General features: G+C 47.7%; 1 protein-coding gene across 9 annotated transcripts in view; it reads right to left on the reverse strand.

Moving 5' to 3' along the window:
- Positions 1-13,858, reverse strand: part of Wwc1 (WW and C2 domain containing 1) — a 170,273-nt gene that overhangs the window by 108,206 nt on the left and 48,209 nt on the right. The window contains exon 3 of one of the 9 annotated variants that reach the window (XM_087194501.1): positions 1,120-1,540. The exons of the other annotated variants lie outside the window; for them this stretch is intronic. The gene's annotated coding sequence lies outside the window, so the exon portion shown is untranslated. The remainder of the gene's footprint in view (positions 1-1,119; positions 1,541-13,858) is intronic. 9 annotated transcript variants of the gene reach the window in all.

The following is a 13,858-nucleotide window of genomic DNA, read 5'->3' on the forward strand; positions in this document are numbered from 1 at the left end:
TAAGGGACATTTCAGCACTGAGTTTCCCTGCCTAAATCCTAAGGACTTATCCACGGAGGAGTGGATCCTCCTGGTTACTTCTGGTACCTCCCCTGCTCCTTTCGTGCACATTCGTTGCTGGGACACATCCCCAGTGTCTCCTTAGTGTATGCAGCAGGTCTTTCTTCTGGGGCCACTGCTCTGTGCCATGCATTAGAGGCATTCGGCCAGAATCCAGAGGCAACGTGGTCATCTACCCTAGTGGACGGCCCTCCCGACACCTATCCACAATGCTGCAGCCAGCATGTCTTAGAAAGCACAAGCCAGCCCCGGCACAGTGAAGCCTGCAGACTCCCACATGTTTGCTGATCACATCACGGTGAGCAGGCTGATCCAGCCCTGGAGCTTGGCTGATCGGTCTACCCAACTGCTATTTCTTTATTTTTCAAGACCACAGAGGCCTACAGTGACTGATTACAAAGGATCTTTGCACAGGAATTGAAACAGTTTTCACTTTGGAAAAGTATGGCTTTCTTTAAGGGTTTTTCTCCCAACATTTCTTTGTTAAAGAAGAAAGTGAATAGAATGCTGTTCCCAAAGGGAAGTCCTACCTGCAAGTCAACATGAAACCCTGAAGTGCTCTGAGCTGCAGGCAGCTGCATTAAAGTCAGCAGCGCAACACAGAAGCAATTAAAGCAGCTATTTTGGGAAACCCTGGAAAGAGGCTGAGACAATATGAATTATTCATTCATACTGCTAGGGTGACTTCTCAGCATTGTCCTCTCTGCTGCTGCTCTCTTTCTCTTGTTCATTCAGTTGCTCAAGCACAGAAAGGAAACACAATACCCTGGGCTTGTGCATACACACACACACACACACACACACACACACACACACACACACACATGCACGAAAGCCAGCTTGCTGCTCCAGATGGTGAGCCACACGGTAAAGAAACCCACACAGGTTGCCAGATGCTTTCGGCTCCAGCGCCAGGGGAGAGAGTATGAATTTCTAATTGGCTCAAGGAGAAGCAGCAAGAGAAAAACAGACAGATACACACACACACACAGTGGTCACAAGAGAGCATGCACACTGCCACCGAGAATATACGGTATTTCTAATATTTCGCAAACTTACTAGTTGCTGGGTGACCGATTTGGCAGCTTGACAAGCAATGGATGGTATCCAGAGTATAAGCAGACTCTGCTGTCCTCTTGGGAGGAGGGAAAGCACCACAGAGCCTCACATGGAATCCATCTACAGTCAGGGCACTGCAGGGTGTGCCCCGCAGGCCTGGGGGAGACATGTCGCCTGGACTCTGGATCCTTCTCGCTGCCTGATGACAGGGGCACTAGCTCTGTGATATCATCTCACACTCATCCAGGTGATCGTGGTCAGGTCCTGATTCTCTTGTGGGCCTCAGTTTCTCCATCAATGAAACAATGGGGGTATACTCCATCTTAACAAATGCTTCTAGGACCGATACTCATGGTGCCATCTTGTCCTAGCATTTGAGAGGTGACTTAGATGCTCCTCTGCAAGGATGTGGCGTTAAAACCTCGAGAGAATGACAATGACAGGTGCTCAGGACTCTACATGTATAGTACCATTAGATTCTCACAGTGGTCCTCTTATGGGGCCCCTATTACAGTCCCACAGTACAGACAGGTAAAGGGGCGCTTTCAGAAGCAAAAATGAGCTACCCAAGGTTACGTGGCTGTTAAGAAACAGACAAGAGATTTGAATTCAGATCTTAACTACTACTCAGAGAATGAAGGAGACAGCTGACTGCACAATGGGGTAACCAGAAGAGAGAATTTGTAAAAGACATCAGAGTTTGAAACTATCCCCCAGAAACAGCCTCCCTTTATAAAGTCTGGTACAACAGAAAAAAATGAAGGCACTACTTTCGCACCTGGCTACTAGGAATGTTTATTAGGAACATTGGAGCAGGGCTTGGAGAGCTATTTCTTTACAGTGGACGTACTTTAATCATTTGCCTATGTCTGATACCTCTGTGACTTTCATATGGGCCGGAGCAGTATCTTATTAATGGCTGTAACCTCAGCATCTTACACGAGTGGGCACCAAGTCAATGTTCACTGAATGAACAAACGAACTCCTGAAGAAAGAAGTGTTTCCTTTGAAATTCTCAGCAGGATTTACTGGTAGTTTTGCCTGTTCTAACAAAGAGAAACACATGACTTAAGAGACACTATAAGGTCTCAGAGAGCTGTGGCCTTCTTGACCTTATCTGACTCTCAAATACCCATCACAGCAGGACCATCATGGCCACCCTGGTTATCCCTCACTCAGAGAGCTCCCGGGTTCCTGGCTGGTGCAGCCCTGGACATGGGCCACCTGAGCCCTGGCCCACTGATCAGTCTCCTCTTCCACGAGCTGTCTCAATGGGCTTTCCCGTCACTTCCAGCTGATAACTGAAGAAGGGTGGCAATGGCCAATCCCCTTCCCCCAGGGAGCAGATAACTCACTGGGAAGCTGACATTTCACTTTCATTAGTATAATCACCATCACACATTCTGCAGCCCTCAGACAGCTCTGCTTAAAAGTCCTGGGGGCAGGAGGTGACACGGAGCGTGGAAAGGATCCTTGTGGACTCTCCATAGGTTTCAATTTCTTGGCAGCCAAGCATGGCTCCATCACCACACAGATTCCCAGACCAGAGCGAGGTGTGGGCTGAGAGCTCTCCCAGTGTGGCTGAGCTGTGCTTGACACCAGTTCCGTGTGGCTTCTTTTCCCTGGACATCAACACACAGGAGCTCAGAAGTCAGGGGACTGAACACAGGCTTTGGCACCACAGATGCCCGCGTTCCCAGCTGTAAGAGCCTGGGCTGGACTCCTCCCCTCTAGGGCCCTCATACAGCACGCTCTCTGGCACAGGACAGGGCTCCAGAAGTGCACAGCCCTTTCTTTTTGGAATGAGGCCTTCCAAACACTATGCTCTTCAGCTATGAAGTGGGTCTGACAAGCAGAACTCGCCCAGGGAGGTCTCATGGTAGAAAATAACATATTTGGGCTATAGGACCAGAGCAGGAGTCAGGTTTCTGTCCCTCCTGCTCCTTCTCCATACCCCACCTGGACGAGGGTGCTCTTCCAGGCCTGCACCTGATGGACTGCGAGTGCCTCCCGATGGCCCCCACCGCTTCTCTTTGAGTCCGCAAAGGACTGGCTGACATCTCCCCCGCTCTGCCCTCCCTTCTCAGCCTGGCCTCTTCTCCCCCGACTTTGAAGCCCTCTCTCCTAACTTCTTGAGCTATTAGCCTTCCCAGGTTTTCTACCCTGTCCTTCCTGTTCCCTCCCCGATCCCTGCCCCATAATAAAGAACACATAAACCCAATCTTGGCACTGTCTGACTTCAACCCCTTCAAAGTCTTCTTCCCCCCCAAATTAGATGGAACCAGCTCCACCCTGGGGCCTGTGCAGGGCCTCCTTGCTGAAGCCCCTTTCCTGTCTCTTCATTATCATCAATTCTCAGAAGAGAGTAACCTCGTCCAACCTCATAGCCTTTGCTCACACAGGTCTGTCTGCCCCGGATGCTGGTACCTGGCCCCATCCACACATCCACCCACTTTTTATCTAGGAGGCTCCTTCTGGCCTTCAGCTCACAGCTAAACTGCCATTTTTACAAGGCCTTCCTGGGAGCCCTGTCTGAGTGGGCCTCCCCGCCCACTACCTTCTGTTGTATGTCTGTTGACAGATTGACTCTTTTCCACTCACATGGAGCTGGGCCTACGGATTTTACTATATAATCTTACTGTGATCAAACAAAGGGCTGAGGCTCCCTAGTATCTGCTGAATGAATGAAAGGACAGAGGACTCAGGTGCATCCCTTCCCCTGTAAGGGGCTAAGTCCCAGGGTATGTTAGTCTTTTTCCCTTTTCCTCCCTGAAATAAAGTCCCGGAGCCCAACACTGACAAAGCCAGCACCAGACTCCTACAGAGAATTCCAGGAACACAAAATACACAGCTCTACAAAAGGGCCTGCCACAGGCCACAGAACTGTTCATCCCTGATGCCCAATGTTGTTCCCATACCCCAAAGCAAACTAGAAGCTATCAAACAATGGGTCCTAAGAACATTCTGTAGGAAGACTGCAAAGGCAGGTCCACTGCAGAGAAATCCACTGACGGAGTGGACTACGGAAGCTCCATCTAAAAACCTTTCTCTGCAGACTGGCAAAAGTGAGACCCAAGCTTGGCATGATGGGACTGGCCTGTAATCCCAGCTACTCAGAAGGCTTGCGCAGGAGAATTGTAATTTTGAGGCCAGACTGGGCAACTTAGTGAGTCTTGGCCTCAAAATAAAAAATTTTAAAAAGGAGTTGGAGATACACAGCTCAAGAAGTGAAATGCTTGCCCAGAATGTACAGGGCCCTGGGTTTAATCTCCAGCCCTGCCCAAAAAGCAGAGGGAGTGAGACCTTAGAATTGAGTCCATGATGATCACCCAAGGATTTAATCATCTTGAAGAGTAATGACTTGTGTGCTTTTTGCTAGGCCCATCCCAGTTTCCCCAAAAACAGACTGCAAGAAAAAAAAGAATGAGTTTTTAAAAAGTAAGGCAAAATATATTTGAGAAATTTGTCAGTCACTTAAATGTTGCTTTTCCTTAGAGAAAATACAAGTCAAGGAAAAAAGATCCAATGGTGAACCTTTGATTTATGTCTGTTCCAGTATATCAGTAATGAAAAATAAAAGAGGAAAAGGCATTTATAATCAGAAAGATCTATGCTAAGTATCTTGTGCATGGCTACTATGTTCAGCACCAAGTAGTATAAGTACATGAACTCAATATTAACCAGAACTAAACATTCAGGGATATTTACTCATTCATGATCCTATATATGGGATGAAAACAATGAAGATGCCATAGGATTCCAAGAAAGGCAAGATCCTTGCACACTGGACTATTCCCAGCAGGCTCTATAAAGGAAGCAAGTAGGGAAGTAGCTTGGGCCCCAGAAGGCAATGATTGTTTAGCCAAGTCAGTAACTCCATAAGTCTTCAGCCTTTGCAACTACACGCTATAAAGTGGAGGAAACCAAGTCTTAGAGGTGTCATGATTGGCTTGATGACACACAGCTAGGTAGGGACAGCCCTTGGGCCCACAGTCTAGGAGCAAAGGATGTCAGACTCCTTGGCATTGGGTGGGGGAAAGGCAGCAACCCTAAATCTAGTAGAGATGGAAAATCAGAGGCACTTCTGCAGCAGGTTGACGCTAGGAGTAGGGGTATCACATGTTTGCACATTAGCAGTGTCTAGTCTCTTAAGAACTTCACACACAAAGGACAAGAACAGCCTCAGGGTCAGGAAGGACAGCAGGAGATTAACAAAGTCTGGAGCTGGGTGTGGTAAGAAAGCTTTTGTAAATAAGGAGGGGGAAGAGGGGTTGAAGGGAGGGGAAGAGAATGGAAATGGGGGGAAAAAAAGAATCAAGATATATAATACACAGGTACAAATTCCCTATGATCATTACGTATACCTAAAATGTACCAATAAACTTACTTAATTTTTAGAAAACTCCTCTAATCCCAACACTGAGGCAGGAGGATTGTCCTAAATTCAAGGCCAGCCTGGGCTACATAGTGAATTCAAGTCTGTCTGAACTACACAGCAAGACCTTGTCTCAAAAAACAAAAGCAAAAATGAAAGATAGGAAGGAAGGAAGGAAGGTAGGTTGGTTGGTTTGGAAAGAAGACCCAGTCTGGCCATGGGATACCTTCAAGGGAAACCTGGGGGCAGTGGGGAGGGTCAGTCCCAGCCTCTCCTTAGGGGATGCAGGAGAGGGGGTGACACACTGCCAAGGGGAGCCTGGGAAGGCCTAGGAAAGGGAAGCAGTGTGGGAAGGGGTGTTCCAAGTGCTATAGCCTGGATGGGATTTCAGAGCGGGAGGGAGGCTACTAGTGTAGTGGGAAGAGCATACGCCTTGGAGCATGAGAATCTGGGTTCAGGTGTGTGACGTACCTGTGCCAACTCTCCATGATGCACGTAATCATTGAGTACTGCAAACGTGTACTAACAAATTTTAATTTAAAAATTACAAGTGGGAAAGTCACTTCACCTCATCAGTAATTACAGCGACAATAAAATTCTCATTCAAGAGCATGACTATGTGCCTAGCGCAGACCTAAGGGTTACACATGATGTTCTATTCCGCACAGCACCTCCCTCTTTTACTAACTGCATAGTGCAATGAGAGCTATAATTGATTGTTTTCTGTATCACAGATGGAAAATGAGGTACAGAGAGGGTAAGCCACTTGTGCAGGGCCCCACAGCTGGGGTATGAATCCAGGTGGGTTGGTTCTGGGTTCTTTGCACTAAAGCACCATGGACTATGTAGTTAGTAAAAGAGAAGGAGCAACAATCTCAATACTGTGTATCATTACAGGGCCCCTGCTTATCTGTGGGAACATTCCAAGGCCCCAGGGGTGCCCGAAACCACAGAACACTACACCATATTTTTTCTACACATACACACGTATGTATGTGTACACCTATGATAAAGCATAATTTATAAATATTAACAATCTGAACTAATAACAAAATAGATCATAATATACTATAATAAAAATTATGAGAATATTCCCTTTTACTCTTTCTGCCTCTCTCTCTCTCTCTCCCTCTCCCCCCCACCCAGACAAATACTATTCTCCAACTGCAGCTGCCTGCAAGTAACTGAAGCTGTGGATAAGTAGAAAATACTGTATTTTGACAATCATGAGGCAAAAAACCCCCCAAAAAACAAAACTACAGATGGCTCTGGTACTAAATTGAAGCTCAATGAATGACACTTGAGTAATCCAGAAGCTGCCCAGGCAAAGTGCGTGCTTCCCAAGGGCATACTGTACAGTTTTTACTTTGTAAATGTTACTTGACCACCTGAAGTGGTTATCTCATTTTTCAGATGATGAAATTAAAGCTCAGAAAGGTTAACTTGGTGCAAGTCATGTAACTGCAAAGTCAAATGGACCTCAATTGTGAGTACCCAACCCATAGCTATAGAACAGTGTTTTTAAAAATCATATTTAAGCTGGGGAGTGTAGCTTAGTGGTAAAGCATTTTCCTTGTTTCCATTCCCAGCACCAGCAATAAATAATTAAACAAACAAACAAAAATACCGTGTTTGTTAAGATTTACTGAGCTCTTACCACATGCCCAGCCATGTGCTCAACATTTCATATGCTTTGCCTCAGGGCAGAGGGTCCTACAGCTGGCAAAGAGCAGCTCTGAGATCTGAACCCAAATGGCCCTGCCTCCCAAGTGTGTGCTTCTACAAAGAATGTGCAGTGCACTATGGTACAGTGGGTGGATCCGCCGGGAGGATCTCAGTATGCACAGGTTACCCCAGAGCAGGTGGGTGGTATTTGGCATAGAAACAGCCTACCTGCCCACAGGTGCATTCTCTAAGCCCCTCCAACCTCCCTGCCTTTCCCATTTCCCCTCTGCCTGGGATGTTCTCTCCCTTCCTCCTGAGGTCAAAATCCTCCCATGGCTATCAAGGTCCCCTTGAGACACCGGCTTCTCCTCGAAGTCTTCATGAGGTCCCCTCATCTCCCACAAGTCTTCATCTGGACTCTTCCTTTTAGTCACATCCTTCCTCACAGCACTGACATTTGTGTCCTACTTTTCTCTCTCCTATGAGAGTGGAAGCTGCTTCTGAGGCAAAGGTCACACTGGATTCATTACTGGATCCCACCTATGTTTTGCATTTCCCACCTCTACACGATACCTGTTAGAGGCTCACAGAATGACTTACAGGGTACATGTACAAGATGGAAATGAACACTGGTCCTCTTAGTGACAGCAGGATTCCCATTCCAATGCTCCCTTCAGCTTTTCAGATGCAAACAAAGACAGGGGCTCAACACCTCCAACGTTAGCCAGGCTCCTTTTTCAATTGAGTGAGATCTGACTCCAAGCTCACAGGCTTCCCCCAGGCTATCTAGCTAGGATTAATAACATCATTCCATTCTACCCCTGTGGGCAAAAAGTGGGAAAAGGAACCCATGACTAAAGTTTGGGAAACCCCAATTTAACTCATTGTCTTGTTATCTCTTACATGTTCAGTAAACATTCGTTGAGCAAAGAGCTGAGCTGAAGAATGAACGATGGTGATATCAGGTTCTTTTCTACTTCTTCTCCTTCCTGCCCTGCCTGTGAACAGATGCCTTTCATTCTGAGGTTTAGAAAAACAGAACATTGCTTGAAAATAGGGAGCAAAGAGGACTCCATCCAGAAGAGCTCCAAACTTCTATCTACATAGCCCGCACAGAGCTGGGAGCCAGGGGCCAGAAAGGGGACATGTGGAGGGCAGCTCCTGGGTTTTTGCCACCAAACACCTATTTCTCCCTCACTTGGTGAAAGCACTCCAAATTTCCAGGGAAAGCCACCTCTCTTAAGATTCTCAATCCATTTTCTTTGATGGGGAGCTGATTTTAGACCAGCTCTAGAGATGAGTATGTGATACCAGTCCGATCCAGTCTCACTCCATGACCCTGAACCCCAGCTTCTGGCCCAGTGGCAGGCAAGCAGCAAAATACAAACTAGAGAGAGTCAACTGGAGGACTTCCAAGTAAGCCATAAATAAGAGAAACATCTTTTTCTATTTTCCATCAACCCTAGAAGACCATCACATGCAAACTGGGGAAAAACAGCAGCAGATAGAGTCAGGAGATGGAAATAAACAAAGTCCTGATTTCATTGGAGTTCTGGATCTAACAGCTACTTCTCCTAGGCTTTTCTGGTTTATGAACCAATATATTCCCCTTGCATTCAATATCCAACTTGGCTGAGGGCTTTTCCGTGAGATCGTGGAGGAATGACCTGGAGGTGGGAGGTGAAGCAGGTGATTTGAGTACCAAGGCAGAGACAGCTCAGGTTTGGAGGACCCAGGAAGACAGTACCCATGTAGATTAGCACCCTTTTGGCTTGATGAAATGTGGGCTACTATCTGGAAGAAACAAAAGGTCATTAAGGAGGATGCTACTGGTCCTACTGTTTGGCTAGTCGGGCTGCTAATCCTGACCAAGCAAGGGTTCCAAAAGCAGACAGGGTAGGAGTCCCCACCTCAGCAGGGTAGAGCCCCATCAAGTCCACCTCCAGCCCCATTCTGCCTCTGGTCTGCAAACAGAAATAAGAAAGATGAGCCACCCTAATGAGGGAAAGAAAGTAGCATTCCTGTGGACCTCACGGAAGTCACAGCGTGGTGTGGCCACTCACCGACTCACAAGCTCTTGTGCTCAGTAAACACCAGTAGGCTGATAAAGCATGCCCGCGTGAGGCTGAGCTAAAGGTGAGGTGGGTGAGGCTGCTTGGCCATGGGGTGGGGATGGGGGGAGTGGGATGAAAGACAGGAAGCTTTCATAGGAAGTGCAAAAAAGGGTTTCTTGAAAGTTAAACATTTAAAACAAACCAAAGCCTATCGCTATAGCTGTAAGTTGTGAGATGTTGTATAATAGTGTGATAAAAAAAGTGGTGAATGTTTACATCAAAATAAATTTTATTATAGTGAAAGCCACATTCCCACTAATTCCCCATATAATACTCTCACTCACTTCAAACACATTTTCCCTTCCTTCTTGCCACTTTCTGAAGCAGTTCTGGAAGTCCTCTTTCCTAAGTGTCTTTTCATGGCTGCCTCGATGTTCTAAATCAATTCAAAATGTTTATGGCAATTTCTGTCCAAATAAAAACATTACAGTGTGTCCTTATACACCTCACTCACCAGATCAGGCACCATGTGACTTTGGCTCTCCCCCAAAGTCAAAATAACCATGAAATATTTGAATCGATTCAGGATGAGGCAGCCACAATAGTGCAACTGAAGATACAAAAGGAGGTTTCAGCAGGTTGGCTGAAGAACAGGTCGGGGGTGGTGGCTGGAAAGAGGTGCCAGAAACTCAGGTGCCCAAGAGGACCCACACCTCTGTGGCTGAATGATTTTGTAAGTCACTAGGACACAATCACAAGAATTCAGTATTTTTAGAAATCAGTACGTCCAGTCATCTCAATGTGGAGAGGGGGAAACTAAGGCCCAGAGAAAGGGACTCAGTCATGATCATGCAGTGGCAGAGCTGGGAGAACACAACTGCACCACATACAAGGTCTAGAATCTTGGGCATGTCAGTTTCACTGTACCTCAGTTTCTTCCTCTGCAAAATGAGGATGTAATAGTAGTGCCTACCTCACAGGGCTGTTGGCACATTTACGGGACAATGTGTGCTGCACCAGGCATTACACCTGGAGCGGAGAAAACAGTCAAGGCATGTTAGCTTGCAAATTTTCAGATCACTCAGCTAATTTACTACCAGGAGAGGAACCCCTTTCATCCCATATCCCCCAAGCAAAAAACCCAGGCTGCAGTTTAGGGACTGGACATCCCGAGCTCCATCCTAACAAAATTCCTCCTAGGCCACATTCAGGAAGGGATTTCCTAGGTCGATCATTTCTTTCTTTGTGTTGCTCCAGTGGACCCTGACCGGACAACTACTCCTCAATCCTCCCAATTCCCAGCTCTCCAGATGGCGCCTTTGTACTTCCTCCTTGAAGAAGCCCTTATTTGTGATGGCCGTCACCCCCAGCTGGCAAGATGTGTGGCTCTCCTCTGGCCTGTTGAGTGGGATAAAGGCAGGCCTGTGCTCCCAGCCAAGCTCCCACCCCACCCCGGAACTTCCAGAGAGGTGTGCTTCAGTGAAAGGGACAATGATGTATGGCCCGTCCCTGTGCCAGCAGCTCTTCCCATCCGGCTGCGGATTAAGGGAGCCTGGGTAACTGCCCAGGCGGAATAAAGCCTGCAAACATCCTGGGGACGTGCCCCTTGTTGGCAGAAAGGCAGCAGAGAGGGCGAGGGGCTGGCTTGGGTCTCCCTGAGCTTCACCCACCTGAGCTTGTGCACACATGATAGTCATGTCTTCAGTTCAGATGCCAGTCCCACCACTTGCCAGCCATGTGCCCTGTGCACTGCACTGTACCTCTATGCCAAACCCCAGGGCTGAGGGCAACACCATCTCACAGGGCCTAGGAGGAGTACAGGAGCTCAGGTGCACCGGGTATATGCACAGTGCCTGCACACAGCAGGTGTTCAGTGCTCTGCTATCACAGGAGATAGAAGCTGAATAACTAACAGGCCCTCTCCTCAGCAAGACACCTCTGACCCTGCAAACTGGGAGAGACCCCACCCCAGTAAGCCCTCAGCCCTTCTCTCACTCCTCCCCAGCTTTTCACAAGGCCTTACCATGTCTCCCTGGAGACAGTGACCTCCACAAGGGTAGGGGTCAGGATTGTTTAGGTCACTGCAGTGTCGCCACTGAACAGGGGATGAATCATCCCTGGCACATAATGAAGATAATGACTATCTAGGGATATTTGGGGGGCGGGGGGACTGCTTGACAATGACACTGTAAAAAAAAGTCATCACATTTCACCCAGGCTAATCAATGAAAGAGATCCTCATATAGATTCCTCTTCACTTTGTGTAGGGCCTTGCCCTGACACCAAGGTACATGGGGCCACACGAGGGCTGTGCCCCCCTGTCGGTCCTTGAGTGACAGAATGGCAAAAACAAGGTTTGGGTCTACTTTCACAGAGGACCCATGTACAAGTCCTAACCAAATAAGCAAGGACTTCACACTGAACACCAGCATCTCGGTGAAAGGTGCAGGAGACTGGAGCAGCAGTCAGTAACTGCTCCCAGGTCAAGGTGAATGGGAAGCACGGAATGACCCCTTCTGCATAGGGGGCTGAACAAGCAGTACCAGGACTTCCTCCCTCCTGGTGTCTGTGCTGGAAGGCTGTGTCCTAGCTCAGTTAAATCAGGAACTCACAGCATCCCCAAGAAATAGGGCCCCGGTGCTTCAGAGTTGTGTAGCTGAACTGGACAGACTCTGACCTTGGCCTTCGAGAGGGGATCAGTGTGTTGAGGCACTGCCAATGCCTGGGGGTGGCTTCTGTGAACCCCATCCGGAAAGGAGGGAGGAGCCCAGATTACACACAAGTCCAGTGTCACAGATTGAGAAAGATTTTCCTATAAGGGAAACAATGGCTGCTGAAGACAGGGGGCTTTGGGCTCTTCCGGCCCTGCGGGCCTCCCTGATACTTTCAAAGGCCCCTCAGTATATCTGCCCAGTGCCCCACTCTCTAAGAGGAAGGCATCTAGAAGACTGTGTGAAACACACTACCTGACCCCAACCGAACAGCTCCTCCTCCAATCGTTTTACATGGAACCAAATATCTATTAACACATTAAAAAATCAGGCATGTCTGGCAATCATTTCTAAACTGCCACCAATTTACAAAGCAATCTCACTCAAACAGCATACCAAACCTGAGCCCAGAGGTCCCCGGCTTTTACTTTTTAACTAACGCTAACTAGTTATACAAGTTTCTCAGCAATGGCTTACTTAAATTCCTCTGCTCAGAGCCAAACAGGTATTCAGACACATTGCATATTCTAAATCATTTAATCTCTCAATGAGCATTTCAGGGATGCCTACTAAGTACAAGGCGGGTGCTAAGTATCTCATTGCAGTGTGATTCTATCTGCAAAGTGCAGATTTCTAGCTTAACTCCAGACCTGCTAATGTGGATCTGTGAGAACCTGCCTTTCCTGCCCTTTTCCTCTCTTCTTTTTACATCAGATACCAGGGCCCAGCAGCAGCCCGTTCCAGATGGCAGGGCAGCGAGGACTGAGGCATTCCCCAAGGTTCTTAAAGGGGCCTCCCGGGGCCTGTGATTCTGTTATGAGACCGGGCAGTCTCATAACACCCTGCCTGCGCAGGTGGTGCTGGCTGGAGCCACTCTCACAACCCAAAGTCCTGGCATGCTGGTAATACTTTTTCCTAACCTTGACATGGTCCTGGGGTCGCTCCTTCCTGTTAGTCATTGGACTTAAATGTAAGGATGACCTGCAGCTCCATAGAAAAACTGGGCCACAGACAAGTTTAAGAAAAATTCTGGTGGAAATATGAACAACGCTTGGTAATAATAATTAATATTTTCTGAGAGCAGGTCATGTTCCAGGAACTAAGTTCTTCACTGCAACTACCTTACCAAGTCTTCACGAAAACCCCGAGAGTTCAGGCCGGGGATGTAGCTCAGCAGCAAAGCACCTGCCTGGCAAGTGTGAGGCCCTGAGTTTGATTCCTGGTACGAAAGAAAAGAGAAAGAAAGAAAGAGAGAGAGAGAGAGGAGAGAGAGAGAGAGGAGAGAGGAGAGAGAGGAGGGAGAGAGGGAGAGGGAGAGGGAGAGGGAGAGGGAGAGGGGAGAGGGAGAGGGAGAGAGGGAGAGGGAGAGGGAGAGGGAGAGGGAGAGGGGAGAGGGAGAGGGAGAGGGAGGGAGAGGGAGAGGGAGAGGGAGAGGGAGAGGGAGAGGGAGAGAACCCTGGGCCGGAGATTTAGCTCAGTGGTTTTGTCACCTGCTGCGCAAGCACAAGGACCCGAGTTCGATCCCCGGTACCAAAAAAAAAGAAAGAAAGAAAACCCTGTGAGTTAGTGAATAACATTATCCCTTCTTTATAGGTGGGGAAAACCGAGATTCCAATAAAGTAACTATCTTACTAAGGGTCATATATATAATATAAGTAGAAGTTTAGATTCAAAACCAGGCTCTCTAAATTCTGGGAAACTCAATAACAAGATACATTATTATTATCTGGCTCCCCATACTGAGAAGATTTAGTAGAACAAAATTTAACCTGTGAACCAAGCACTTAGAAAATCAGTGCTGCTCATATATCACTTCCTCTTAACTATTAGTGTCCGAGCCAGTCCATCAACATTTCCAGTCAACATCCTTATGAACTGGTCGGATACCCCGGCATCTTATGTAACAAAGCAACTACCATACCCATCCGCTAGAG

The sequence above is a fragment of the Heterocephalus glaber genome, unplaced genomic scaffold, assembly GCF_053883595.1.
Source record: "Heterocephalus glaber isolate CG9 unplaced genomic scaffold, H.glaber_assembly_v1.0 deba00001606, whole genome shotgun sequence".
NCBI lineage: Eukaryota > Metazoa > Chordata > Mammalia > Rodentia > Bathyergidae > Heterocephalus > Heterocephalus glaber.